The sequence below is a fragment of the Muntiacus reevesi genome, chromosome 2 (genome assembly GCF_963930625.1).
Source record: "Muntiacus reevesi chromosome 2, mMunRee1.1, whole genome shotgun sequence".
NCBI classification, from domain to species: domain Eukaryota; kingdom Metazoa; phylum Chordata; class Mammalia; order Artiodactyla; family Cervidae; genus Muntiacus; species Muntiacus reevesi.
The window spans coordinates 154,656,498-154,683,788 of record NC_089250.1 but is presented as its reverse complement, the minus strand read 5'-3'; the positions used below and the strand labels follow the sequence as shown (position 1 = coordinate 154,683,788).

Genomic DNA, 27,291 nt, shown 5'->3' with positions numbered 1-27,291 from the left:
GGCTGTGCTCTTTAAGAGCCCAGAGGCACATTATTTACCTGTGATAATGGGAATAATACCCCTTACCTTACAGGAGGTAACGAGCCAATGTATATCACACACCTAGTACAGACCCTAGCATTGGATAGCAAGTCTGCTAAGGGTTTCCTTCCCTTCCAAATGGGAAGGGCTGCAGCTGTCGGATGGCATTTCCAATCATACAGACATTTCAAAATGGAAGACGAAGGAGACCCACATCTTGGCTTTGGCTATAACCCTTAAGGCTTTTAAGTCTGTTTTATTTGCACTAAGTGAAATCAACCACTCTCTCTTCCAAGTCCATCTCCTGCTAGCAGTTTAGATTCCTTCCACATTTCCACCCACCTTTTGCAGCTGATTTTTTTTTTTTTTTTGCCTCCCTTGCAGGTCAGCTAAGATCACTACGCAAACAAATGCTATTTCATGTTGTAAAGAGCCTTAGGCTGAGAACAGGCACACGTCCAACTTTCTTCTCCCCTGTCACTCCCATCTCTACTATCCCATATCATATAAGCTATAGAGCGGGTAGCATTATTGCAGTTTTTACCTTGTAAGAGTCTGCTCACTTCCGGGTTCCAGGAAATGTGCCCCTCACAGCTGTCTCTGCTGGTTCAGCACCACATTCAGGAGCCTCTGCCTTTTCCTTAGCGCTGGAGTCGGGACCACACCTGAAGCCAATGTGTGTCGTACTGAGAGTAGCTAACCAGCTCTCCTGGAACCTTTGAACCTATTGCAATAGAGGTTCAAAGGTAGATGTTACCTATTTAAACACTTCCACAGTAACCCCTGGCAGTGAGAAGTGTAGGATTTGGCAAAAGGTTAAAGCAGGAGATTGTTATGCAATGGGTTTTAGAGGAAGAAAAAAAAGGAGAGAGAGAGAGAATGAAAGAGAGAGAGAGAGAGAAAGTCCTCAGCTCGGAAAGCTAACTTTTAACAAGCAAAACCTTTTATAAAGCCCATACCTTGGGGAAGGGGAGGAGGTAAACCAAGTTGTGCACCTTCATTTTTGGGCAGAATCCCTGAGATTGTGATAGCAAAAGGAAAGTCTAAGTAACAAGACGGGAAAAGTGCTCCTTGATTTTAGGAGGAGAGAAAATTGAGACACTACTCTAATTGGCTCCAGTTATAATGTTAAGATTTGGATAAGCAGAGGTCTGTCTTTTAGAGATAAGCCTTCTTCTGGAATGGGCTGGTGACCCCTCTAGAATTACAAGGTTTTCAAGTCACTCTAGAATCTAGACAGAGGGACAGGCATAGCTGGGTAGGATTTAGCACCCAGAATGATGGGTACAGCCTGCACCACCCACAGCTGAGCAAGCACTGAAGAAGCAGGGTTGCTAAGGCATCACATTTCAGCCTATCCTCCTCTTTCCATTTTAAAGTCACTAGTCACCAGTCTCCAGTCCAAAATCTTTGAGACTGCAAGACATCATCACTAAGCAAAAATGCTGGATGGGCACGCAAGCAACTCTGGAGAGCGATCTCTGTTTTATAGGTGAGGCCGATGAGGCCTTTTCACGTGAAAAAAATCACCCACCATCAGGCAGTCGGTTAGCAGTCAAGGCCAGATCTGACCCAGAGCCACAGACCACCACTGCAGAGCCTTTGCATGGTTCTGCTTTGTTGCTACATGTTCGTTTCACCACTAGCAGACCTCAAATACTTGAACGCTTTCTGAGTATCAGGCCTGCAGAAATTCGGGGAAATGCTGCATTAGGTTTCTTCTCACTGAATTTGGTCAGGTGACCAATATCTAAATCAGAAGCCAGCACCACTTCCTGCTGACTCGGTCTGGAGGAGTCGTCAAGTCCTCATTAACAGTAAGAGGTCTTAGGTGGCCAGAATCTCATCCAGGCTGTCGGCACATTAACTCCACAGACTCACTTCTTGCCCCGCATCCCTAAGCCTGCCCTAGGACCTGAAACAAAGTCTTCTAAGAGGTAGCTTAGAGAAAGATACAGTTCAGTGGGAGCGGGGGGCGGGATTCTCACTTGATGGGGGTGACGTCAACTTGTGTTAAGTAGCAGTCCAGTGCACACCTGCTGACGCCACACTTGCTGGAAAGCAGGAGGCTCTGAGTGGTCCCCAAACTCCAGGGAGCCATGCAGTTCCCCGGAGAGCTTGTTATGCTGATGGCTGGGCCCATGCTGGCATTTCTGACTCAGCGGGCCTGGGTCAGGGCCCTAGAATCTGCATTACTAACAATTCCAGGTGATGTGGAGGCTGCTGGTTTGGGGACACACTTGGACCACCACTGCTCCAAGCACCCACCCCATCTTCCACGGTCTCAACTACTAGACTGTTAAAAAGAACTCTGCATAGGGTCATTTTGGCTCTGGTGACCCTACAGTTGGGAGGACAACTTGATGCAGAGTGGAACTCATGACTTGCCCTAGAAGAGAGGTGACACCCAAGACCAGCGAGGAGCCAAGACCAGGAGGGGGCTTTGACACCAGCAGGAAGTATTGCCTCTCACTCTTCTTTATGTAAATCAGTGCTGGCATCCCAACTGGATGACCCATGTAGGTATGAGTGTGATCTAACAACCATAACTTTATTCTCCAGGGCACCTGAGACCCCGAAAGGTGAAGCGGCCAGCTAGGGTGAGTCATCAGTTTAGAAGGAGAGGGGAGTCCCGAACCCAGGCTTCCACTGCCTAGCAGGCCACACTGTTTCCAGATCAACTATGGTTTCCTACAGCCTCTCTCTTCAAAAACCCACGTGTTCGATAATGCTTTGCAACACCCTCCACATCTCCCTTCACGTAGCCATTTGCATTGAGAAATCAATAAAAAGCAAGCCCCTTGCTGGTCCAGGCATCCCATTGCCTCTAAAAAGGGCAAGTCTTCATTGTTTTATGTCTTTCAGGGGTGAGTTGTCTGAGGTAAGGCGTCTGACCCAATAGCTGTATTTCTGACATGCACTCTGCTACTCTGGTCAGTGGGAGGGGAGTGGTGTACCCTCTCTCCCCGTTTGTAGGGACAAAGGAACTACACATTTCATTTACAACAGTTCGAGAAGACCAGAAGCCAACATTCCAGAGTTTTGTAACACAGTCTGGAAACAGCCAAGATACCTCATGTGATAGGGCTGGCAGGCCGTTGGAAGAAGAAACCAGGTTTCCTGTATTTTTAAAGTGGGGAAAGCCAGACCTTCTCAGCAGGCCAACTTTACACTGCATCATATAAATGCGTCTGCATTTATATAGCTCCTCTCAATTTATAAAACACCTCCAGACTAACTCTTATCAAACCTGTGAAGGATAAGGAGGGACACCACCTTTAGGGGCCACCAGGAGCCAAGCTCCATAACAAGGACTTCATTTGGCCCTCACAGTATATCTGCCAGGTAGTTATTTGTACAGATGAAAAGAAGGCTCAGAGCAGGCATATTACCTTCCTAAGAAGATGATGATGACGGTGGGGCCAAGCATGTTTTTAAAAAGTATTTTGGGGCTATTTTGCAAAGCTGGGGGTTTCACAGCTTGTTCCTGAAAAAAGAGACCTTGTTTCGGGAGCAGGTTTGGTGGCAAGGCAGGTTTTAGAGCAGGTTGGGAGGCGTGAATCAGTCAGCAAACCAAATATTATTTAAAGGTCTTGGGTTATTTCCAGATTTCAGACATCACCGAACTTTTAAGTCCTTCTAGAGGAGAGTGGAATTTCTCCTTTGAATAAAGCCTCTGCCCTCAGAATATAGGTGACTCATCTTGCATCTCTGCATCTCTGGCTCCTCTGCTTTCGAACACTTCACTGGGTTCATATTCCGGAATAGCTGCTCATCAGCATTCCGAGGGAGGGCAAAGAAGGAAGCTGGAGATGAGAAGGGGCAGTGCAGGATGGGTGGAGTAGCTGGAACATGTGGCGCCTGGCAAACACTTGTCTAGGAAGGATCTGAGGCTATTTTGACTGCTAATCCAAGACTTTAGAAGTCAGGCAACATGACCCAAGAAAAAAGAGAAGCAAGCGAGTCCTAGACCTATGGTGATGGTTTAGTCGCTCAGTCACGTCCAACTCTTGCCACCCCATAGACTGTAGCCCGCCACGCTCCTCTGTCCATGGAATTCTCTAGGCAAAGAATACTGGAGTGGGAAGAATCCTAGAGCTATAGGCTGAACCTATTCTTGTTGACTCAGTAATGATGAATCAGAAAGGAAAGAGATGTTGTGTCCCTCCCAGCAGTCAGCTGGACAACAGGGCAGAGGGCGCGATGGTACAAAGTAGGTGAAATGTAAGCTGTGATGAATTGACCTTTAGCTTCCCACATGGCAGAGCTGACTTCAAAGTTTTCCCTTCCACTGAGATGTGAAAAGGAAGGGACAAAGTTCCCTCAACTCGACAAAGTTGCCCTAATTGACTATTCTGATTATCAGAATTCCATACCCACCTTTTCCTTGGTTATCTGATGTTCCAAAAGGCTAATGGCACTCAGAGTACACCTTCAGGCGAGCACTCTTAGGTTCCCAGGTCAGCTCCGTTCCGAAGGCCTTTGAGATGATTGTGAATATTGTTGAGCACTTCCCATGGGGCCCCACTGGGCTGAACTGTCTGCAGTACTTCATTTCATCTTACAGCACTCTGATGAAGAAATTGTTATCATTTTGCAGAAGAGGGAAGACTAAGGGAGGTCAAGTTAACTCACCCAGGGCATGTGGCTAAGAGTTGGCAAAGTCTTAAAGGCAGATTTTGAGTTCAGGTAGTCCTGAGTCCATAGCCCAAGTACATTGATTAAGGATGACTCATTCCATGTACTCGTCCCATGGTGTTGGAGAAGACTCTTAAGAGTCCCTTGGACTGCAAGGAGATACAACCAGTCCATCCTAAAGGAAATCAGTCCTGAATGTTCATTGGAAGGACTGATGTTGAAGCTGAAACTCTAATACCTTGGCCACCTGATGCAAAGAGTTGACTCATTGGAAAAGACCCTGGTGCTGGGAGGGATTGGGGGCAGGAGAAGGAACCTCCACTCAGCCGTGGAACCATGGCTCCCTTCCCCCTCCTTTGAAGGGCTTCCCACCTGCCTGGATGTGCTTCCTGAGGCTGAGTTCACTTCCCACACAGAGCCTTGCTTCACTCAGTTGAAGGTGGGCTGGGCTGGTGCAGGGTGGGGGGGATGTCAGCGGGTCAGGTCTTTCAGCTGTGCAATCCCCAGCTCTTTCTGCTTTGTTGTCTGCTTTGCTGGGAGTGGCCACAGTGCTTTTCTGGGCCCCACTGTCAACCACATAGGAGAAGCTGACCCCAAGGTTCAGTGGCTGGAGGAGCTTGTTTTGCTCAACTCGTGTTGCTGACAGCAACAGCTTGGGTGCCTGAGCACATGAGGCCACTTGCTCATTCTTTGTGGGAAGGAGGTGTTACTTAAGCATGAGCACTTGATCAATAAGAAGGATGTTTGCACAGATTGCAATAAAAAGCTTGCCTCCCTCCCCCAGACAACCCTCAGGGTGCAGATTGCCTTGCAAGTTTGGATCTGAGCTTCCCAACTGGCAAACCTTAGTACACCGGTACACACTGTACCGCCCCACCTAGGGGATTCCGTGCGTCATATAAACAGTTATTCTCAGGGTCATGTCAATAAGGTTGGGACTCAGTGACACAGACAACTTGCTCCTTTATGGGCAAGAGCGATTAAGAGTCAGATGAACAGTGAGAAGGTCCTCAGAGAGGCTCTGGCTCTGGATTCCCAGAACCAACAGCCTCATAGGAAACATCTCTATTTCCCAGCTGATTAGAGGGAAGATTCAGATGTGGACTGTCCAATACTGTAAGCAGTCTCTATGGGTGGCTGCTGAGTACTTGAAACAAAGAAAGTCTGCATTAAGATGTGCTTAAGTACAAAATACACCAAATTTTGGAGACTTAATATGAAGCAAATAACATAAAATCTCGAATTTTAAAATATGGAGTATGTGTTGAATTTATAGCATTTTGAATAAACTAAGTAATCAATCTTATTTGCTTCTTTTAATTTTTAAATATTTCTTCTGGGAATTTTAACATTACCTAAGTGGCTCACGCTCTATTTTTCTTAGACGCTAATTTAGACCAAAGATCCTCTGGCTTAATGCCTATAGGATATAAGCGAAAAGAGGTATAGCTGGTGTTAGCAGTGAACACGTTATACCTGCTCCGGGTGTTCTTGAAGACAGTGAAGGCTTTTATTTGTTCCTCTGGGCTCCATAGCAGCATCAGTTTGTTTCTTTGAGTTTACATAGCATTTATTCAAAAGAAGTCATGATCTTCTTGACTGACACAATAGTTCCTTATTATAAAACTGCCATTATCACACACTGTTCTGTGAAAATGGATAACCGACAAGGACCTCCTGTACAGCACAGGGGTGTGTCTGTGTAAAAGTCACTCAGTCGTGTCCGACACATTGTGACCCCGTGGACTATACAGTCTGTGGAATTCTCCAGGCTAGAATACTGGAGTGGGTAGCCTTTCCCTTCTCCAGGGGATCTTCCCAACCCAGGGATTGAACGCAGGTCTCATGCATTGTAGGCAGACTCTTTACCAGCTGAGCCACCAGCGAAGCCCATAGCACAGGTAACTCTACTCAATATCATATACAACCTAAATGGGGAAAAAAACTTTGAAAAAAGAATAGATACTTGCATATGTCTAACTGAAACACTTTGCTGTGTACCTGAGACTATTACAACATGGTTAACCAATTATGTTCTAATATAAAAAGTTTAATAAGATCTATTACTTCACCTAATCCTCTCATGAGCTCTTCAGGGTAATCAAAAATGAGGAAACTAAAGTTCATATTAAATTAAATTAAGCTAAGGTTCAGACTTAAATTGAAGAAAGTGGGGAATACCACTCGACCATTCAGGTATGACCTAAATCAAATCCCTTACGATTATATAGTGGAAGTGAGAAATAGATTTAAGGGACTAGACCTGATAGACAGAGTGCCTGATGAACTATGGATGGAGTTTCATGACATTGTACAGGAGAGAGGGGTCAAGACCAACCTCAAGAAAAAGAAATGCCAAAAAGCAAAATGGCTGTCTGAGGAGGCCTTACAAATGGCTGTGAAAGGAAGAGAAGGGAAAAAAAAAAAAGAGAGAGAAACGGAAAGCAAAGGAGAAAAGGATATACCCATTTGAATGCAGAGTTCCAAAGAATAGCAAGGAGAGAAAAGAAAGCCTTCCTCAGTCATCAACGGAAAGAAATAGAGGAAAACAATAGAATGGGAAAGATTAGGGATCTCTTCAAGAAAATTAGAGATGCCAAGGGAACATTTCATGCAAAGATGGGCTCAATAAAGGACAGAAATGATATGGACCTAACAGAAGCAGAAGATATTAAGAAGAGGTGACAAGAATACACCAAAGAACTGTACAAAAAAGATCTTCACGACCCAGATAATTACGATGGTGTGATCACTCACCTAGAGCCAGACATCCTGGAATGTGATGTCAAGTGGGCCTTAGGAAACATCACTATGATGCCACTGAACTGAACTGAAGGTTCACATAGTATAAAACATCGCAGCCAGCCTAAGTCTTATTCCAAAAACGTGTGCTCTCAACGTTTCTGTTACACTGCCTCTTACAGGGGGGTGTGGAGAAATTGCAGACAAGAGCATCAGTACTCTGGGTGGGGCATCTTACAGTTGTCCCCTCACCAAGGCTTTAGGGAAAGCATCCTCTGCAGCATTGGTTCCCTGGGCTCACAGCGTAGGAGAACAACACTGAGAGCGTGGCTAGGGAGCTGTTTGGCAGCTTTTAATACAAGCAGAGCAGGAACGCCAGGAAGTGGGAGGGTTTCTGGTCTCGCCAGACCAGAAGCTGAAGAGGGTGGGGAGCCAGAGGGACATCCTGCTGGCTTTAAATGGCTGCGTACCAGAGAGACGCTGCCCAGAGGACAAGCCGGGTGTTACCCAGGCCCCGGATTGGCTCAGATAGTGGAGCATGTCATTCTTATGGCTCAAAAGGGGTATAAACCCCAGAGAAAGATGAATTAAGGCAAGGACACATTCATTAAAAAAAATTAACGAGTTAATTCCTATTTTTTAATTTTTATTTATTTATTTTTCAAATTAACGAATTAATTTTTAATTGGAGGGTAATGGCCTCAAAAAGCTGTGTCAGCACCTGCTGTACACCAACGTGAATCAGCTATGTGTGCCTGCTAAGTTGCTTCAGTCGTGTCCAATTCTTTGTGCCCCCATGGACTGTACCCCACTAGGCCCCTCTGTCCATGGGGTTCTCCAGGCAAGAATACTGGAGTGGGTTGCCATGCCCTTTTCCAGAGGATCTTCCTGACCCAGGGGTCGAACCTGTGTCTCTTACATCCCCTGCATTGGCAGGCAAGTTCTTTACCACTAGTGCCACTTGGGAAGATCCAAACCTTTTCAGAAACAAGCAACCTGTTCTCATCAGAAAACCAAGGCCAGTGCCCCATCCTCAGCCTCTGGGGAGTAGTACGTGCAAGATTACTTAAAGGAGAGGCTTTGGATTCAAGGAATTGCCTTTTGTTGCAACCTAAGAAACACATCTCCCCTTTATACAATGTCAACCTTTACTCCACTGTCCCACAGCTCTTTAAATATTTACTTACCTAGAGAGTCTTTTTACTTGACTTCATCACAACTATTTACAAGCACTGAGAACATAATAGGGAAGTTTGAAGTTCACATCCCAGCAGGTGAGAACAATTTTGACTTACACTTACTTGTAGGATGGTGGGTACATGGTGAACTAGACCTTCATGATGGGAACCTATAAGCAAGATCCAGAAAGAAACTGTTGCATCACTATCATGGAGTACTGGGTTAATTATGAAGCCATCAGACTCCTAGGGTTTCAGGACAAGAAGCTGGTAAGTTGAGAAGTCTCTGCCTGCCAATGCAGGAGATGCGGTTCCATCCCTGGTCTGGGAAGATCCCACACGCAACAGTGAGAAGTCCAGCCACCACAACTAGACAGTAAGCCCCCCTCCACGCCCCCACTTGCCGCAACCAGAGAAAAGCTTGAAGACTCAGCACAGCTTAAAAGAAAAAAAAAAATTTAAAATATGCTATAAAGCCTCTACAAATAAAACATTAAAAAAGAAAAAGAAAACGGAGGCTCAGATCCAGTCTTATTTACTCCGGAAAGCCTCCTGGGGAGCCTGCCTCTCCCTTCTCTTTCCAGAAATGTGGGAAAGTCCAGGCTCACTGTATTGTGTTCGGAGTGGGCCAAACGTCTTTTTTCTATTTCTCACCTTCTGGAGAAGTTACAACCCAGCCTTTCATTTTTTTTTTCTAAACAGGATCAGGTCACAGATTTATAGATTGAAGGGAGGGAGGGGCAAGTGGGAGGGAGGCAGGTAGAAAAAAGCCAGCCCCATCACCCTGGGAACAGGTAAATCATATCTGATCTTGCACATGAACAGCTGGCCCTATGTCTGGTTTATGGCCCAGCTGGTCAGCAGTGAGGAAACTGTAAATTAGGAAGAAAGAATCCTCCCTCAGTAACAATCTTTACAGGAAAGAGAGATAAGATAAAGTATCTGGGAATCAAAGTGCTAATATAGGGAACCAAGCTCTGCACCTCTGGGAGCCAAGCACAGATTACTTCTATTCCAAAACAACATGACCTCCCCTATGTACCACCACAGCACTGATAACTTACAAGCCTAAGAATCTCCTAGAAAAGGGCAGGACTAAAGCAGCAAAGTGGACAGCAGTGTGTCCTCTCCAGCAGCCACAGTCCCTACAAATCTCCTTAGGCTGGTTTTAACCTCAGGCCTTGCTACTCTTGTCAATAAAGCGCTTGGTACAAACAGGGGAGGGCTGTTACCATGGCAACGGGTTCCAGATGATGCTCACCATTACCCAACCCTCACGTCTCTGTCTCTCCCTCTCCCTCTGAGAGCAATGGGGACATAGAAGGGACTGAGCTCAGCACAGCCTAAGCCAAGTGCAGAGAAGTGTAGGCCCAGACCAGAGTGAAGTTCTGCTGATGCAGAAATTCAGACTGTTTAATCCACTGTGATGTCACTCTGCAAATACAAGTCTGTAGGTTTATTAAGTCTTTCACTTGTCTTTCTTATTGGAAAGACATGAAGATAAAAAAATATGAAAATTATGCAACGAGAGGAAAAGATACCCCATAATTCCTATCACCTGGAGTTTTTATTGGTTTGATGCATATAATCTTTGTTATGCAATTTTATGTACTTTTGAGAAAGACAATAAAAGATGGAATACTGTTCATGTTGTTTTAAAGTGTGCTTCCTCTCTTAGTTGTGACTATCTTTCTGAGTCAATAAATGCACATTTAAAACATCATTTGTAACGACTGCTCTCTCCTCGGTCATATGGATTCACTTCATGTTACTCTTCCAGGCTCCTACTATTGAACATGGAGAATGTATCTAATTTTTGACTGTCAAAAAAAAAAAGCATTGTGGGGACTTCCCTGGTGGTCCAGTGGTTAAGACTTCACCTTCCGGTGCAGGGAATGTGGGTTCCATCCCTGGTCTGGGAGCTAAGATCCCACATGCCTCACAGCCAAAAAACCAAAACATAAAACAAACAATTTTGTAACAAATTCAATAAAGCCTTTAAAAATGGTCCACATAAAAAAAAAATCTTAAACTCTTTTAAAAAAAGTGTGGTTATATCTTATCATATGCTCTCATATGCTCTTGTTTCTGTAGGATATATCCCCCAAATTGGAACTTCTGAGTCAAAGATGTATATGAGAACTGCTATCAATCAATATTCCTATGAGGAGTATATGTCTGTTTCTTAAATTCTCACCAACACTGAATGTCATTGGCATTTTCTCCTAGTTTTGACCATGCTCAATACAAAAATACTTATTATGATTAACAATAATTTTGCATGCTTACCGGTGCAACACTGTACTGGATCTGAGGATCCAAAGAGGAACAAATGCAGTCATCCGCCTCAAGGTTTCTTATGGGAAGGCAATCTATAATCCCAGAGAATCTCAAATTATCCAGAGTGGGAATAACCATTTTAAGAAGTTTGTATGTGATAGTGGGAGAGAGGGGACACAGAGTATATCATATAATATTGTTCCCAGAATCCTGGTCTCAAGACCCTGACTTATGCAATGACATGCCCTTTAGCAGTGCTTCTTTACAGAGTTCCTACTAAGTGTGGGGCACTGTGCTAAGTAGTTATGTTATCACACAACATCTTTACAACATCCTTCTGAGAAGGATATTGTTCAGCTCTTTCTGAAGTTGACAAAACTCAGGCAAAGATTTAACTGACTTACCCAAGCCTACTTACATCTGATAAGCATTTGAGCCAAAAAGGTTCATGGAATTCTGCCTGTGATTACAGCGAGGGAGTCGTTAGACTCAGACTTTAAAGAATTTAGACTTTAATCTTTAAGATGTAGCAAGCTGACACCAAGCTGTCCTAGCAGAGAAGAGAGAGAATCTGAAGTTCAGTGCAGAAGCAGTGACAATGAATTTGGTTTGGAGAAAAGCAACCCCCCATAATCCAGGGGTTTTGAAATGTCCTCTGAAGCAGGTCAGAGCTAAAGCTCAGTAATCCCATGCTGGGAATTTGCTACTGAAGGAAATTAAGTAGTGAATAGTTATTGGTGATTCTTGCCCTCTCTCATTTTAGACGTTCTCAGAGCTTCTCACACTAGTGTATTTAGGAGTAAGTGAGCATCTGCTGAATGCAGATTCCTAGAGTAAACTCAAGGCATCTGGTTCATAGGGTCTGGAGTGGAGACCTGGAATCTGTCTTTTTAACCATAAGAGGCTGATGTAAGTGGTCCTCAGATCAAGCCTTGAGATTCATAGCGAGTCTACTGTGTTAGAATATATGATCCTGAGATGAGTGGGAGATGCCAGCTCCTACCCTGCCAGGGTCCAAAAGAAAATCTATTTTAGTCATATTTTAATTCTTTATGGAAACAATGACAGACTATTTTGGGGGGCTCCAAAATCACTGCAGGTGGTGACTGCAGCCATGAAATTAAAAGATACTTGCTCCTTGGAAGAAAAGTTATGACCAACCTAGACAGCAAATTAAAAAGCAGAGACATTACTTTGCCAACAAAGGTCTGTCTAGTCAAAGCTTTGCTTTTTCCAGTAGTCATGTTTAGATGTGAGATTTGGACTATAAGGAAAGCTGAGCACTGAAGAACTGATGCTTTTGTACTATGGTGTTGGAGAAGACTCTTGAGAGTCCCTTGGACTGCAAGGAGATCCAACCAGTCAATCCTAAAGGAAATCAGTCCTGAATAGTCATTGAAAGGACTGATGCTGAAACTGAAGCTCCAATACTTTGAGCACATGATGCAAAGAACTGACTCATTGGAAAAGACCCTGATGCTGGGAAAGATTGAAGGTGGGAGGAGAAGGGGGTGACAGAGGATGAGATGGTTGGATGGTGTCACTGACTCAATGGACATGAGTATGAGTAAGCTCCAGCAGTTGGTGAGGGACAGGGAAGCCTGGTGTGCTGTGGTCCATGGGGTCTCAAAGAGTCAGACAAGACTGAGCAACTGAACTGAATTCTTTATACTGATGTGCATTTACCTGGTTGGTGGCTAGGTCATCTTACCTGGGGATAATAACGGCTTCCCAAGAGTCTTGTCATCCCTGTAATATTAATACTTCATATAATATGATTCTTTACAAGCAAAGTATCCATACTTCATATGTAATTCTTCAATAAAGAACTGTCCCCAGCTCTTTTCCCTGATCTGTGCAGAGGGAGAATTAGTATTCATTTGCCAGTAACCTTCCCATGGTCTCTAGACCAAGGTGACGGATGTAAACTGTGCCAGTTGTGAGTAAACTCTTTCATAACCACTCATTCTAGGAAAATTTCTTATAAGATGGATTAAGAAATAATGACCATTATTACACAATCAACATCATCAATCACCCCATCATCCTTACCACCACCACCATCATCTGACACTGACAAAGTGACTCTCTTTACCGAGATGTTGTACCAACCACTGGACTTGTATGATCTCTTTTAATCTTTACCTTGTCAGCTTGAGAAGATTTCATTAAATTTTACCCCCATTTTGTGGATCTGGAGATGAAGTCATAGAGAAGGGAAGTAACATGTCCTAGATCACATAACTACATGTGATGGAGTCAGAATTAAGCCCTAGACTGTCTACACTTGAGTGGCTCCCATGATTCATATTTTACTAGGGGAGAAGGGCCTGGGGGTTGGAGATGATCTGGGGTTATGTAACTTGTCAAGAACCATGAAGCTGAACAGTGGTACCACTGGATCAATTACCAGGGCCACATCACCTCCCTGCCCCAGGTTCTTTTCTCAAGACTGCTGCTTCTAGATGTGTTAGGATAGTCTCTGGAAAGGGAAGAGTTTGATTAATTAACAGCACTGAAGAGAATACAAGCTGTGGTCCTCAGGGAACTGTGTACTGTTATTTAAGCTCTTGGGCACAAGTGGTCAGGAGGCTGAGCCTCTCAGAGTTCTGCAGTGATCCAGGTATTAGACACCATTCATGGCTCCCAGCACAGGTGCTAAGCTCTCAGTCAGATCTGGGCTCTGTTTGGGGGTTGCATGCCATGTTGGCCACCTAACACTGGTTCTGATGCTCATTGCCAGTGTGATGATGACATGGTTTGAGGCTGCTAAACTCACTGTGGGTTTTCAGGGCTCCTGGAACATCTCCCATTCATTCAGTGTGCAAAGGTGGTCTCCAGATTGCCATGGACAAGATCAACTCTGAGCTGGTGGACTTTAGAAACTTCAGCTAGGAGTTTACTTACACCAACTCAACCTGTGGTGCCAAGTAGTCTCTTGCTCTTTTCATCAGCCAGGTCCAGAAAGAAGAGATTTCTCCCTTGTTTGGACCAGCATGACCAGAAGCCACAGAAGTAGAGTATACAGTCTTCTAAGAAAACTCTGAGTTTCCATTGGAAAGAGTGATCTTAAAGTGATGGTATAGAGTTGAAAAATCTTTTGACTTGGATGGCGTTATTATAAACAATAACTGTGTCAAGTCTTGGGTATCATTTATTTGAAATGTAACCAGACCATACAATGAAAACAACACTCTCTTTAAAGAAATCCTCACAAGTCAAGAATTGTTAGTTCACTCACTAACTTGTTGATGTTCACTAAAAATCTGTGGATTGTTTGGCCCTGGTGTTGTTGGATATGAACTCATTATTCACACTAACGTTGTCAGCCTTGTGGTTCAGAAGAAATTGAACACAACTTTAAGTAGAAAAATATCTGCGTAGCTTTCCCTTTGATGTGTATGACAGATTGCCATAAGCTAAGACAAGAAAATGAGAGAAATGAATGATTTGTATTTATTTAGCTAATGAGATTAGCTTTGTTAATGTCCTGGGATATCTTGTGCTCTTAGAGGTGTAGATGCAAAGGCTGAACAGACAGTGCAATGTTCGTGTTAAAAAGTACTGCAGAACTATTATTCGTGGGTGCTACAGAGTTAAGTTTACATTTGAATTTGAATCTTAATCTCTCCTAGAATTCCCCATTTGACCAACAAAGCCTACCCATTCTTCCAAGTCAAGCTCAAAAGCGATGGAATCTGTCTTTATCCCTCTACCCTCAATATTCACACCCCTAGTTCCCAAATTAACAATTTCTTACTCCCCTAAATTTCTCTAAATCTATTGTCTATAAATGTTGAAGGGCATATTTAACTCTACAGCTATTTTTACATGTCTTAACTCCTGTAATAATTGATCTCAAGATGTTTTTAAGAGGAAGGTTTCTGAAGTTTCCTGTAAATAGTAGGCTCATCGTGGAAAATGAATGAGAAATGAATAAGGAACACATTAAGAAAGACTAAAAAAAGTAAATAGTACCTATGAGTGTGGACTCTGCTATCACACTACCTGAATTCCAAGGTTTACTACTTGCTCATTTTGTAAGTTCCATTCCTGTGCCCCCACATTTTCAGCTAGCTATTGCTACTGTTTTCTGAGATTTTGCATTATCATGTTGAACCTAAGACATTATCAATATTCCCAAAGAGAGGGTTCAGTATGACCCATAGACTCACTGAATCCAAAGTTGAGGCAGATATTTTATAATGGAGTTGGACAGTAACAAAACTCAATTATGGAAAGATATCCCTTTGGTTACTTTAGGATTATTGATTTGCTGGCTTCTGAGTGGAAAATCCCCATGTCTGACATTGCTGGACAAACAGCCAAACTGGAGAACAACTTCTTGTATGATACCTATGTGAACCTCATGCCCCCCATGCACCGAATCGGTGATGTCCTCTGGAAAAGCCTCTGCTACCTGAGCTGGAAACACATTGGCATGTTTGGAGGTCACTCCGGGACTTCCTCCTGGGATGGAGTGGATGAGTTATGGAGGGTTGTAGAGAATGAACTCAAATCCCATTTCACCATCACCACCAGCGTGAGATCCAACAATGATCCAGTCTCCCTTCAAGAGAATCTTAGGAGCCTGTCATTGATTTCCAAGGGTAAGTAGGAAAGAATCTTCTGTTGCTTATGTTTAGAGAGGCAGAGAAAAAAATGATTGTTTGGAAAAAACTAAGAATTTTCATTTTTCTATGAATGTAAGCAGATGAAAACAGGGTATATAATTAATGATACATAAAAGCATCACTACCAACAAGAAAAATATTTTCTACAGTGAAAGTCTTGATACTATAGTGTTTTGATGTAAATGGTAATTTCTGGAAGAACCTGCTAAGTGGGCTGGGTCTTGGTCTTGGGTTGTGATTCAGAGCTAGGGCTCTGGAGACAGACAGTCCTAGGTTTGAAACCGGTCTCTGACACTTTCTAGCTGTGTGCTTCAGAGCAAGTAGCTTAACCTCTCAGTGCCTCAGACATCTTATCTGTACAACGAAGACAGTCATCTTACCTATCTCATACAACAGAGAGGATTAAATAAGGTCATGCCTGTAAAGTGCCAGACCAAGTAACTGATAAACACATCATAGTGAATATTGTGGTAATACTTCTAAGACTCTACTTTCTAGCAGGAATTAGTAATTGACTCTTCTCTCTTCTTCAAATAAGCTAAGCTCCTTCTGGCTTTAGGATTTGGGGACTTGCTGATCCTTTGGCCTGAAGTTCCACCCATAATCCCACCTCACCCCACCCAGCACTCTTTTCATAAATAGCTTCCTCTCATCCATCCAGACACAGCCCAGAGCCCATCCAATGTCCTCTAAGGGACCTTTCCTGACTACCTGATGTGGAGCAATCCCCCATCCCCACATTAGTATCACAGCTTTCTTTTTCCCCTTCATTCATTAGAATCTCGGATGACCTCTAACTTCTTTACTTGTGTATTGTCTTTCTGTCAGCTCCCTGAGAACAAAGACTTTCTCTTTTGCTCACTGATGTATCCTTTGCTTAGCACATTGCCTGGCACCTAGCTGGAGCTCAGATAAATAGATTATAATTTATCTCATTTAAAAAAATAAATCACTAAAAAAGATAACCAACGTGGACTTATTGTATAGTACAGAGAACTATACTCAATATCTTTTAAAACTTATAAGGGAAAAGTTATGTGTGTGTGTGTGTGTGTACATATATTTGAATCACTTTGCTGTACATCTGAAACTAACACAATATTGTAAATCAACTATACATCAATTTAAAAAAGTAAAAATTCTGAAGTGAAAGTGTGCTCTGATATAAAAATAAATACATAAAGTAAATAATTGTTGTGCCCTCAGAATGCATGCTGATATATTTGGATGGAAAAAAAATACCATGGTCTACTCATTTTCCCCCATCCCAACTCAGACAGTCTAAGCTCTCCTGGTTTTAAGTTCTCTGTCAATCCAACCTACCTACAAACCAGGTCTATTGTTCTGAGACAATTACATGAAGAAACTACAGCCCAGAAGTGGTCTCAAACTTTTTCCATTTGTGCTTTGGGAGAGAGCTGCAGCGAAGACTTTAGTTCCATGAGGTGAAAGCTGCTGGTTTGTATATGGCTGGCATGGTTCAAGAAGTAGAGGTTCATATAGACCTGTGGTTACAACCCCAAGTCTTAATTACATAAAAACAGATGCTTAGTTATGTAAATACACAAATGAGACCTAGAAGGACACACCAAATGGTAAACTGCTTGTGATTATGGATGACTTCTTTTTCACTCCTTGTGTTTTTGGTTTTCTGTTATACACATGTTAACTTGTAAAAAATAAACGTTATTTTAAAAAACCATGACAAAGAAGAAATATAGGCTGAGGGAGCAGTTTAGGCATTCCTGTTTCCTAAAGCATCCTCAAGGAAACACTAGGTTTATGTCTCATTTGCAGTGACTTCAGGCTAGACTTTAAAACATATATATGTGTTTTAAACATATGCCCATGTGTTTTAAACAAATATATGCCCATGTGCAGTTGGCTAACTCTGTTTTGTCTTATAGTTATCATCTTAATCTGCAGCTCAGAAGATGTAAGGCTTATCCTGCTGGCTGCAGAGAACCTGGGACTCCACACAGGAGAATTTGTCTTCATCCTTTTGCAGCAGCTGGAGGCGGGTGCCAATGAACCCTCAGTGGCTCCAGCAGGCAGAGGTAACAAACACTCAGCACTTGCTAGGTGCCAGATGCACTAGCTAACTGAATACTCAACCCTGGGAGGCAGCGACTCTTACATCCTTAACTGAAGATCGGGAGACTGAGTGGAAAGAACCTACCTAGAGCTTGTTCACTCAGTTACTAGGACGGGGAGACTGGCTTTGAGCCAGGCTGCTGGCTCTGGAGCCAAGCCCTCTGTAGCCTATATCAGCAAACACCAGCTGAGGAGAAACTGTCATTCCTACTGGGTTGCTGAGACCTACCCTAACGCTCTCAAACTCAGTGCCTCCCAATTTCTTTTCTCCCATAGCCACCTCTGTTTGAGCCCCAATAAGTCCTGGAAAAACCAACATGCTGGTCCAATGAGGCAATTCGTAGGTGGTTTGGTTCTTTTGGTAACAATAGGGACAGCTGACATGTACCACGTACCCCACCATGAATACCAAGTTCTACATTATACCTGCATCAGTGCTAGATTTTCCCAACAGGCCCTGAGGCAGATGGATAGTCCATGCATTGTTTACATGCACCTTTGCATTTGATATTTTCAACAGCCTTGTAATAATAGAGATTATTAGCATTGCAACTCACAGATGAAAAAAATTGAGGCTTAGAGAAATAAGGAAACTTCTCGAAGATCGCGGAGCTCCCAAGTGACAGAGCTGGTCTTCTGGACTCTGGAACGGAGCCCTTGGGCCCAACAGCTCTGCTTTGTGGAGTGTGTGCTAACCGCCAGGCCCCACTGTGAGTGCTTGATAAACTAAAACTAGCTCACACCATCCTATGGAAAGATAAGGAAACTGAGGTCCTGAGAAGCAAATTAACTTGCCCAAGGCCACACAGCTAGTGCGTGAGGGCGACTGAGTAGTCAAACCAGGTGGGCTGGTCTGAGCGTCTGTACATTTAACTGCCACGTGTGCACCCTCAGGCTTCTAAGAAAAAGCTTCTTGCATTTAGCCAAGGACACACTGGGTAATTTTCTCAGCAGTTTTACCTTTGTAAAATGAGCTTGTTTTATATGATCATAAGAAACTGGGGTCACAAAGAGACACGACTGAGCGACTGAACTGAGATGAAGAAACTGAAATGGGGAAAAGCGAGTATAGGAAGGTGCATAAGAATGTTCCAGGTTTCTTTCATCTTTTCATCATGAAGTATTTCAGATTGCCAAAGTGTCTAAGGTTTCTTTGGGCAGCCAGTTGTAATTCTAATTGCAAGCCACGCTTTTCAGAACCTCCTCCTACCTTCCCTTTTCATTGCTGTCCACCTTTTCGCCTTCATTTGACCTCTTCTCCTTCATCTGCCTTCAGACGCGTGAGGGGAAGATGGTGCACCAAGTCTCAGCATCAGCAGGGAAGCCCATCCAACCCTCTTGTCTCTTTCTCCCCAAACCTTGATGATACAATTCCAACTGGTTGGAAGTGCAAGAAGAATTTGGGCCTAAAAATAGACCTCACAGCATCCACGCAAGTGAATTCATGCTGTTTTAAAAAAGAATAGCGTAAATCCATTTCCTATAAGTGTTTACAAACTCCGGGAGATAGTGAAGCACAGGGAAGTCTGGTGTGCTGCATTCCGAGGGGTCACAAAGAGTTGGACACAACTTAGCAATGAAACAGCAAAAAGTGTTCCCAGTATATGCTGAAGCTGACAAAAATCAAGCTGCAGAACACCATTATAGCATGACATTACTGCTACTGCTGCTAAGTCACTTCAGTCATGTCCGACTTGTGTGACCCCATAGACGGCAGCCCACCAGGCTCCCCCGTCCCTGGGATTCTCCAGGCAAGAACACTGGAGTGGGTTGCCATTTCCTTCTCCAATGCATGAAAGTGAAAAGTGAAAGTGAAGTCGCTCAGTCCTGTCCGACTCTTCGTGACCCCATTGACTGCAGCCTACCAGGCTCCTCCATCCATGGGATTTTCCAGGCGAATACTGGAGTGGGGTGCCATTGCCTTCTCTGTAACATGATACTACTTATGTAAAATGTATGTATGCTTACACACACCTCTGTCCATGTCTAGAACATTGGAAACCTCTCAGAGGAGACAAGAGGGAGTAATAGGGAAACTGGGGAAGATCTCACTGTCTTTCACATATATACACACAGTGAGTGGGTATTACTGTCATAATTGTAATAATGTAGGTAATAATGACATTAACCAACCACTTAAACTATAAGCAGAAATTTGAGAATCAACCAGTGTAAGTTTTTCAAGTTTTTGCTGTCCATTTTTAAAAGGTGAGCTTCTTGCATCTTAGCTGCTTGTTGCCCCAGGTAAGCTTTCTTATTGATTGACTGATTTTTTTTTCTTTTTTTGGCTTCCTTCTCATTGCTTCAGGGCTTGCTAGAAGATGTAGACTTTGCATGTCAGGTCTTCCAGAGCCATCATCATGAAGTATTTCAGACTGCCAAATGTGTTTCCAAGGATTAGAATAGACATTCAAAATTGACCCTGACTCTTGCTCAGGGTGTTTCCTACAGAACAGCTAGTTTATTTCATTATTTTTCAGGACAGCTTTTGGAAGGAGGTATTGGCAAATCAGAAGGTGACACAGGTCCCTGCAGTCTATGAGTCAGTGTTTCTCATAGCCCTCAGCTCCGCCTGGGAAGGCCCTAGTGGTGAAGGCTTCCGAGAGCAGGTCCACTGAAGGCTGCGGGGGCCAGCCTTTCACAGCCCCATCCACACGGCAGAGCAGGTCTGACGGGGTCTTCCTGTACACGTCCGTCCCCCCTTCCTCGAGGATATCTGTGTCTAGCTTTTTTGTGTGTGTGTGTGTCTAGTTTTTATACTTCCCTCTCTTCCCCCTCCAACCCCCAGTCTCCTAACACACACACTCGCACACACACACACACACAGACTCTCTCTCCATCTTCCTCAGCCCCAAATAAACAGTGGCCGGATGAGTTGTGAAATCTGCACCCAGGTTCACGAGGAGGGCAGAGGTTACTAGTTGAGCGGTCACGTGGCTTGGGCGTCAGAGTCCTGGGCTTCAATCCTCATTCTGCTCTTTACTAACCATGAGACTTTGAGGGGAATTGTTTAACCTCTCTGGCACCTGAGACTCTTCTAGAAATGGGACTGATAGTCACATTAGCTTCCAGTCTGTAGTTTGGAGTGTCTGAAGACATAGTACATGGAAGAGGCAGAACACATACCAGTGGGCACTCAGACCTCAACAGTTTCTTTTCCCAGCAGGACGCCAGGACCAGGAACCATAATGGAGTGGTCAGAGCTGTGGAGCTAGGGCAAGTCAAGGCCGGCAGATGGTCTGGAACAGGGAGAATGCAGCCATCAGCCAGTGGTAGCTCCAGGCTGAGTGGGATAACGGGGCAACGTGTCTGGTTAGCCAGACGATAGGCCAGAGTCGAGCTCCTTCCAGTATAGGGCCAAGCTGAGCCTGAAGCTGGTGAGAAGCTACTGATGACAGAGATTCCGTGAGGAATGAGGCAGCTGACTGTGGACCCTAACACACAAGAAAAGGTGATCAATGAATATTTGGGGTGTCACTGACTAAGTGTCAGCTCCATATCAGGTTCTATAGGGACAACGGTGCCTCGGACCTAGTAGGCACTTGCATTTTTGTTGACTAAGTGAAGACCGAATATGTTCCACTTAATGCAATAGATACCATATCTATTCTGCCACCACAATAACAGCCTTCTGCCTATTTTATAAATGAATGGGCCGAGATTCAGAGAGGTTCTGGAACTTACCCAAGTCTCACGGTCAGTACCAGGAGCAACCTGGCTCCTGGCTCCAACCCTCTCGATTAAACCCTATCCCCTCCTGCCTATGGCTGACAACACTGTTCCCCACCTGAAGGATCATGCAATTTACTAGAGAAAACAAGACCTAAAGAGGAAAAGTGCAGTTGTGATCCCCGGGTTTACCGGCAGAGGCCAGGACACTTGGAGGGCCCTCCTTTCTGTCGGAACAATGCAGAACCTGCACTAGGTTCTATGTCTAGTTGTATCTTCTAGTGTGCTATGTCACACTGTTAAGAGGACGGAAGAAAGTGCTTCTAACTGAGCCCAGGCTGTGATGGAGGAGGCCACTGGCCCTTCTCAAGCCCGCCTTTGCTTCCTCCATCTAAGGTGAGCCCTCACACTGTTCATGACGCAGTCCTGCTGTATGCTGAGATCCTGATGGAAGTGGTAACAGCCGGGAGCGATTTCTAGGATGGGAGGTGGCTAGTCAGTCTGAAAGGCTCTAGTCGCACCATGTTGCAGGGTAAGTGACTTGACTGTGGTGGGTTTTCCCAACTCTGGCCAGCTGCTCTGTCCATGGGGCTTGGAGTTTGTTGGGTTTGTGATTACAGAATTCTTCTTCCAAGGAACAAGCGTCTTTTAATTTCATGGCTGCAGTCACCATCTGCAGTGATTTTGAAGCCCCCCAAAGTAAAGTATGTTACTGTTTCCATTGTTTCCCCATCTTATTTGCCATGAAGTGATGGGACCAGATGCCATGATCTTAGTTTTCTGAATGTTGAGTTTTAAGCCAATTTTTTTTTTTTTTCGCTCTCTGCCATAAGGGTGGTGTCATCTGCATATCTGAGGTTATTGATATTTCTCCCAGCAGTCTTGATTCCAGCTTTTACTTCATCCAGCCCAGCATTTCACTCTGCATATAAGTTAAATAAGCAGCGTGATAATATACAGCCTTGACATACTCCTTTCCCAATTTGGAACCAATCTGTTGTTCCATGCCCGGTTCTAACTGTTGCTTCTTGATCTGCATACAGATTTCTCAGGCGGCAGGTCAGGTGGTCTGGTATTCATTCCCATTTCTTGAAGAATTTTCACAGTTTGTTGTGATCCACATAGTCAAAAGATTTGGCATAGTCAATAAAGCAGGAGTAGATGTTTTTCTGGAACTCTCCTGCTTTTTTGATGATCCAACGGATGTTGGTAATTCGATCTCTTATTCCTCTGCCTTTTCTAAATCCAGCTTGGACATCTGGAAGTTCCCAGTTCAGGTTCTGTTGACGCCTGGCTTGGAGAATGCTGAGCATTACTTTGCTAGCGAGTGAGGTGAGTGCAATTGTGCAGTAGTTTGAACATTCTTTGGCATTGTCTTTCTTTGGGATTGGAATGAAAACTGACCTTTTCCAGTCCTGTGGCCACTGCTGAGTTTTCCAAATTTGCTGGCATATTGGGTGCAGCACTTTCACAGCATCATCTTTGAGGATTTGAAATAGCTCAACTGGAATTCCATCACCTCCACTAGCTTTGTTCGTAGTGATGCTTCCTAAGGCCACTTGACTTCACATTCTAGAATGTCTGGCTCTAGGTGAGTGATCACATCATCATGATTATCTGAGTCATGAAGATCTTTTCTGTACAGTTTTTCTGTGTATTCTTGCCACCTCTTCTTAATATTTTCTGCTTCTGTTAGGTCCATACCATTTCTGTCCTTTACTGTGCCCATCTTTGCATGAAATGTTCCCTTGGTATCTCTAATTTTCTTGAAGAGATTTCTAGTCTTTCCCATTCTGTTGTTTTCCTCTATTTCTTTGCATTGATTGCTGAGGAAGGCTTTGTTATCTCTCCTTGCTATTCTTTGGAAATCTGCATTCAAATGGGTATATCTTTCCTTTTCTCCTTTGCCTTTAGCTTCTCTTCTTTTCACAGCTATTTGTAAGGCCTCCTCAGACAACCACTTTGCCTTTTTGCATTTCTCTTTCTGGGAATGGTCTTTATCCCTGTCTCCTGTACAATGGCATGAACCTCCATCAACAGTTCTTCAGGTACTCTGAAGTATGCACTTGTCCAACAGCAAAAGAATCTGCTGCACTGCAGGGGCCTCAGGAGACATAGGTTCGAACCCTGGGTCAGGAAGATCCCCAGAGAAGGGCATGGCAACCTACTCCAGTATTCTTTCCTGGAGAATCCACCGACAGAGGAGCCTAGTGGGCTACAGTCCTTAGGGTCGCAAAGAGTCAGACACAACTGAAGTGACTTAGCAAGCACGCATGCATGTGCCCGTTAAAGGGCAGCTATTTATCTTTCCTTTGGCCTGTCATTCCCTTAATAAATTAAGACTTATACTTCACCTGACATTTCAAAAAGACAGCCAAGACCTGATCTTTGGGATATTCATAGATTCAGTTCACAATGATCCCATCCACACCTTCTCCAAGTGGAAATATTAACCTGCTTCCCCTCTTTTCTTCCTGACCCTGAAGCAATTACTTAGAAAGGGAGGAGGAAGTGGGAGGAGTCTGTCTTCCTGATCTCAGTTTAATTCTCTGTCAAATCAACTTATTTCCCGGTTCAACCCTGGTCATTGCCTTTGCTGCGGCCCTTCTCCTGTGCAGAGCTTGGGAGGGAGTAGTGTTCAAGCCTCAACATTGAGGACACCAGCAAGTGGGCACAGCAAAGTGGCGAGAGGTATGGAAGACCACACTCTTGGGGCCAACAGGCCTGCATCTTCCTGGCTCTGCAAACTCCAGGGAGTCTGTGCCTTCAACCCCTGCTCATTACGAGTGGATGGTGGTGCCTCCTCTGCGGGGTCCACCATGACTGAAAGTGAAGTGAAAGTGTTAGTCGCTCAGTCGTGTCCGACTCTTTGCGACCCTATGGACTGTCGCTCGCCAGGCTCCTCTGTCCATGGGATTCTCCAGGCAAGAACACTGGAGTGGGTTGCCATTCTCTTCTCTAGGATTCAGCTCAGTTCAGTTCAGTCGCTCAGTCGTGTCCGACTCTTTGTGACCCCATGAACCGCAGCACGCCAGGCCAGTCCATCACCAGAATCCGGAGTCCACCCAAACCCATGTCCATTGTGTCCGTGATGCCATCCAACCATCTTGTCCTCTGTGATCCCCTTCAAAAGCATTGATTCTTTGGTGTTCAGCCTTCTTTATGGTCCAACTCTTACATAATACATGACTAGTGGAAAAACTACAGCTTTGAGTATATGGACCTTTGTCAGCAAAGTGATGTCTCTGCTTTTTAATATGCTTACCAGGTTTGTCTTAGCTTTCTTTCCAAGGAGCAAGCATCTTATAATGGAATTTTAATGTTCCCAAGTGGATTGGCCTAAGCCAATGCTTAGGAGATGCTGGTTTGATTCCTGGGTCAGGAAGATACCCTGGAGAAGGGATGGGTTACCCACTTCAGTACTCATTTGCTTCCGTGGTGGCTCAGATGGTAAAAAGTCTGCCTGCAATACGGGAAAGCTGGGTTCAATCCCTGGGTTGGGAAGATCCCCTTGAGGTGGGCATGGCAACCCACTCCAGTATTCTTGCCTGGGGAATCACCAAGGACAGAGAGCCTGGTGGGCTAGAGTCCATAGGGTCACAAAGAGTTGGACATGACTGAGTGACTAAGCACACACAGAAGAAATAAATCCACCATGGCCAAATAGGTTCTCAGTGTTGCAGGAACAGGCATTCTCCACACAGTGGAGATGTTATAGTCTGCGAAGTCTGAAGATGCTTTCTAACAAGATTTGTCTAAATCAAACATGGAAGAAAACCCCAGCAACATTGAAGAATTGACACGTTGTCTTTGAAATCAGAAGTGACATGGTTTGAATCAAAAGATAGAGTCAGTTATTCTGCCCAGCAAAAAGATATTGCTTTGTCATGAATTTTACTACCTGAAGGCTAGATTCAAACAGTCTAGGTGATGGTGGGGGGGGGGGGGGACCTAGATGGGTCAGCAGATGTTTGAGTTAAGAGACCAAGGCCTGTTTTTGCAATGACATGTGTGTTTCAGCTGTCCCTGCTATACCTGAGGTAGAGACAAGTAGAATAAATCAAGTTGGCACGGACCTTTAATTGTCTTCTTCTTTTTCTTTTTTTCATTTATTTTTATTAGTTGGAGGTTAATTACTTTACAATATTGTAGTGGTTTTTGCCATACATTGACATGAATCAGCCATGGATTTACATGTGTTCCCCATCCCAATCCCTCCTCCTGCCTCCCTCCCCATCCCATCCCTCTGGGTCTTCCCAGTGCACCAGCCCTGAGCACTTGTCTCAAGCATCCAACCTGGACTGGTGGTCTGTTCCACCCTTGATAGTATACTTGTTTCAATGCTGTTCTCTCAGAACATCCCATCCTTGCCTTCTCCCACAGAGTCCCAAAGTCTGTTCTGTACATCTGTGTCTCTTTTTTTGTTTTGCATATTGGGTTATCACTACCATCTTTTAAAATTCCATATATATGCATTAGTATACTGTATTGGTCTTTATCTTTCTGGCTTACTTCACTCTGTATAATGGGCTCCAGTTTCATCCATCTCATTAGAACTGATTCAAATGAATTCTTTTTAATGGCTGAGTAATATTCCATTGTGTATATGTACCATAGCTTCCTTATCCATTCGTCTGCTGATGGGCATCTAGGTTGCTTCCATGTCCTGGCTATTATAAACAGTGCTGCGATGAACATTGGGGTGCACGTGTCTTTTTCAGATCTGGTTTCCTCGGTGTGTATGCCCAGGAGTGGAATTGCTGGGTCATATGGCAGTTCTACTTCCAGTTTTTTTAAGGAATCTCCACACTGTTCTCCATAATGACTGTACTAGCTTGCATTCCCACCAACAGTGTAAGAGGGTTCCCTTTTCTCCACACCCTCTCCAGCATTTATTGCTTGTAGACTTTTGGATAGCAGCCATCCTGACTGGCGTGTAATGGTACCACGTTATGGTTTTGATTTGCATTTCTCTGATAATGAGTGATGTTGAGCATCTTTTCATGTTTGTTAGCCATCTGTATGTCTTCTTTGGAGAAATGTCTGTTTAGTTCTTTGGCCCATTTTTTGATTGGGTCATTTATTTTTCTGGAACTGAGCTGCAGGAGCTGCTTGTGTATTTTTGAGATTAATCCTTTGTCTGTTGCTTTGTTTGCTATTATTTTCTCCCAATCTGAGGGCTGTCTTGTCACCTTGCTTATAGTTTCCTTTGTTGTGCAAAAGCTTTTAAGTTTCATTAGGTCCCATTTGTTTATTTTTGCTTTTATTTCCAATATGCTGGGAAGTGGGTCATAGAGGATCCTGCTGTGATTTATGTCGGAGAGTGTTTTGCCTATGTTCTCCTCTAGGAGTTTTATAGTTTCTGGTCTTACATTTAGATCTTTAACCCATTTTGAGTTTATTTTTATGTATGGTGTTAGAAGGTGTTCTAGTATCATTCTTTTACAAGTTGTTGACCAGTTTTCCCAGCACCACTTGTTAAAGAGGTTGTCTGTTTTCCATTGTATATCCTTGCCTCCTTTGTCGAAGATAAGGTGTCCATAGGTATGTGGATTTATCTCTGGGCTTTCAATTCTGTTCCATTGATCTATATTTCTGTCTTTGTGCCAGTACCATACTGTCTTGATGACTGTGGCTCTGTAGTAGAGCCTGAAGTCAGGCAGGTTGATTCCTCCAGTTCCATTCTTCTTTCTCAAGATTGCTTTGGGTATTAGGGTTTTTTTTGCATTTCCATTCAAATTGCTAAATTATTTGTTCTAGTTCTGTGAAAAATACCATTGGTAGCCTGATAGGGATTGCATTGAATCTATAGATTGCTTTGGGTAGGATAGCCATTTTCACAATATTGAGTCTTCCAATCCATGAACACGGTATATTTCTCCATCTATTTGTGTCCTCTTTGATTTCTTTCATCAGTGTTTTATAGTTTTCTATATATAGGTCTTTCGTTTCTTTAGGTAGATATACTCCTAAGTATTTTATTCTTTTTGTTGAAATGGTGAATGGTATTGTTTCCTTAATTTCTCTTTCTGTTT

The 27,291-nt window shown here is 43.8% G+C and overlaps 1 protein-coding gene and 2 pseudogenes across 1 annotated transcript in view; 2 read left to right on the top strand and 1 right to left on the bottom strand.

Moving 5' to 3' along the window:
* ACSL5 (acyl-CoA synthetase long chain family member 5) overlaps positions 1-702 on the bottom strand; it is a 48,651-nt gene extending 47,949 nt beyond the window's left edge. The window contains exon 1 of the mRNA XM_065923327.1: positions 566-702. The gene's annotated coding sequence lies outside the window, so the exon portion shown is untranslated. The remainder of the gene's footprint in view (positions 1-565) is intronic.
* Positions 703-13,498: 12,796 nt separating this feature from the next.
* On the top strand, positions 13,499-21,736 carry LOC136157291 (guanylate cyclase 2G-like; annotated as a pseudogene).
* Positions 21,737-21,778: 42 nt separating this feature from the next.
* LOC136157290 (guanylate cyclase 2G-like) overlaps positions 21,779-27,291 on the top strand; it is a 50,169-nt pseudogene continuing 44,656 nt past the window's right edge.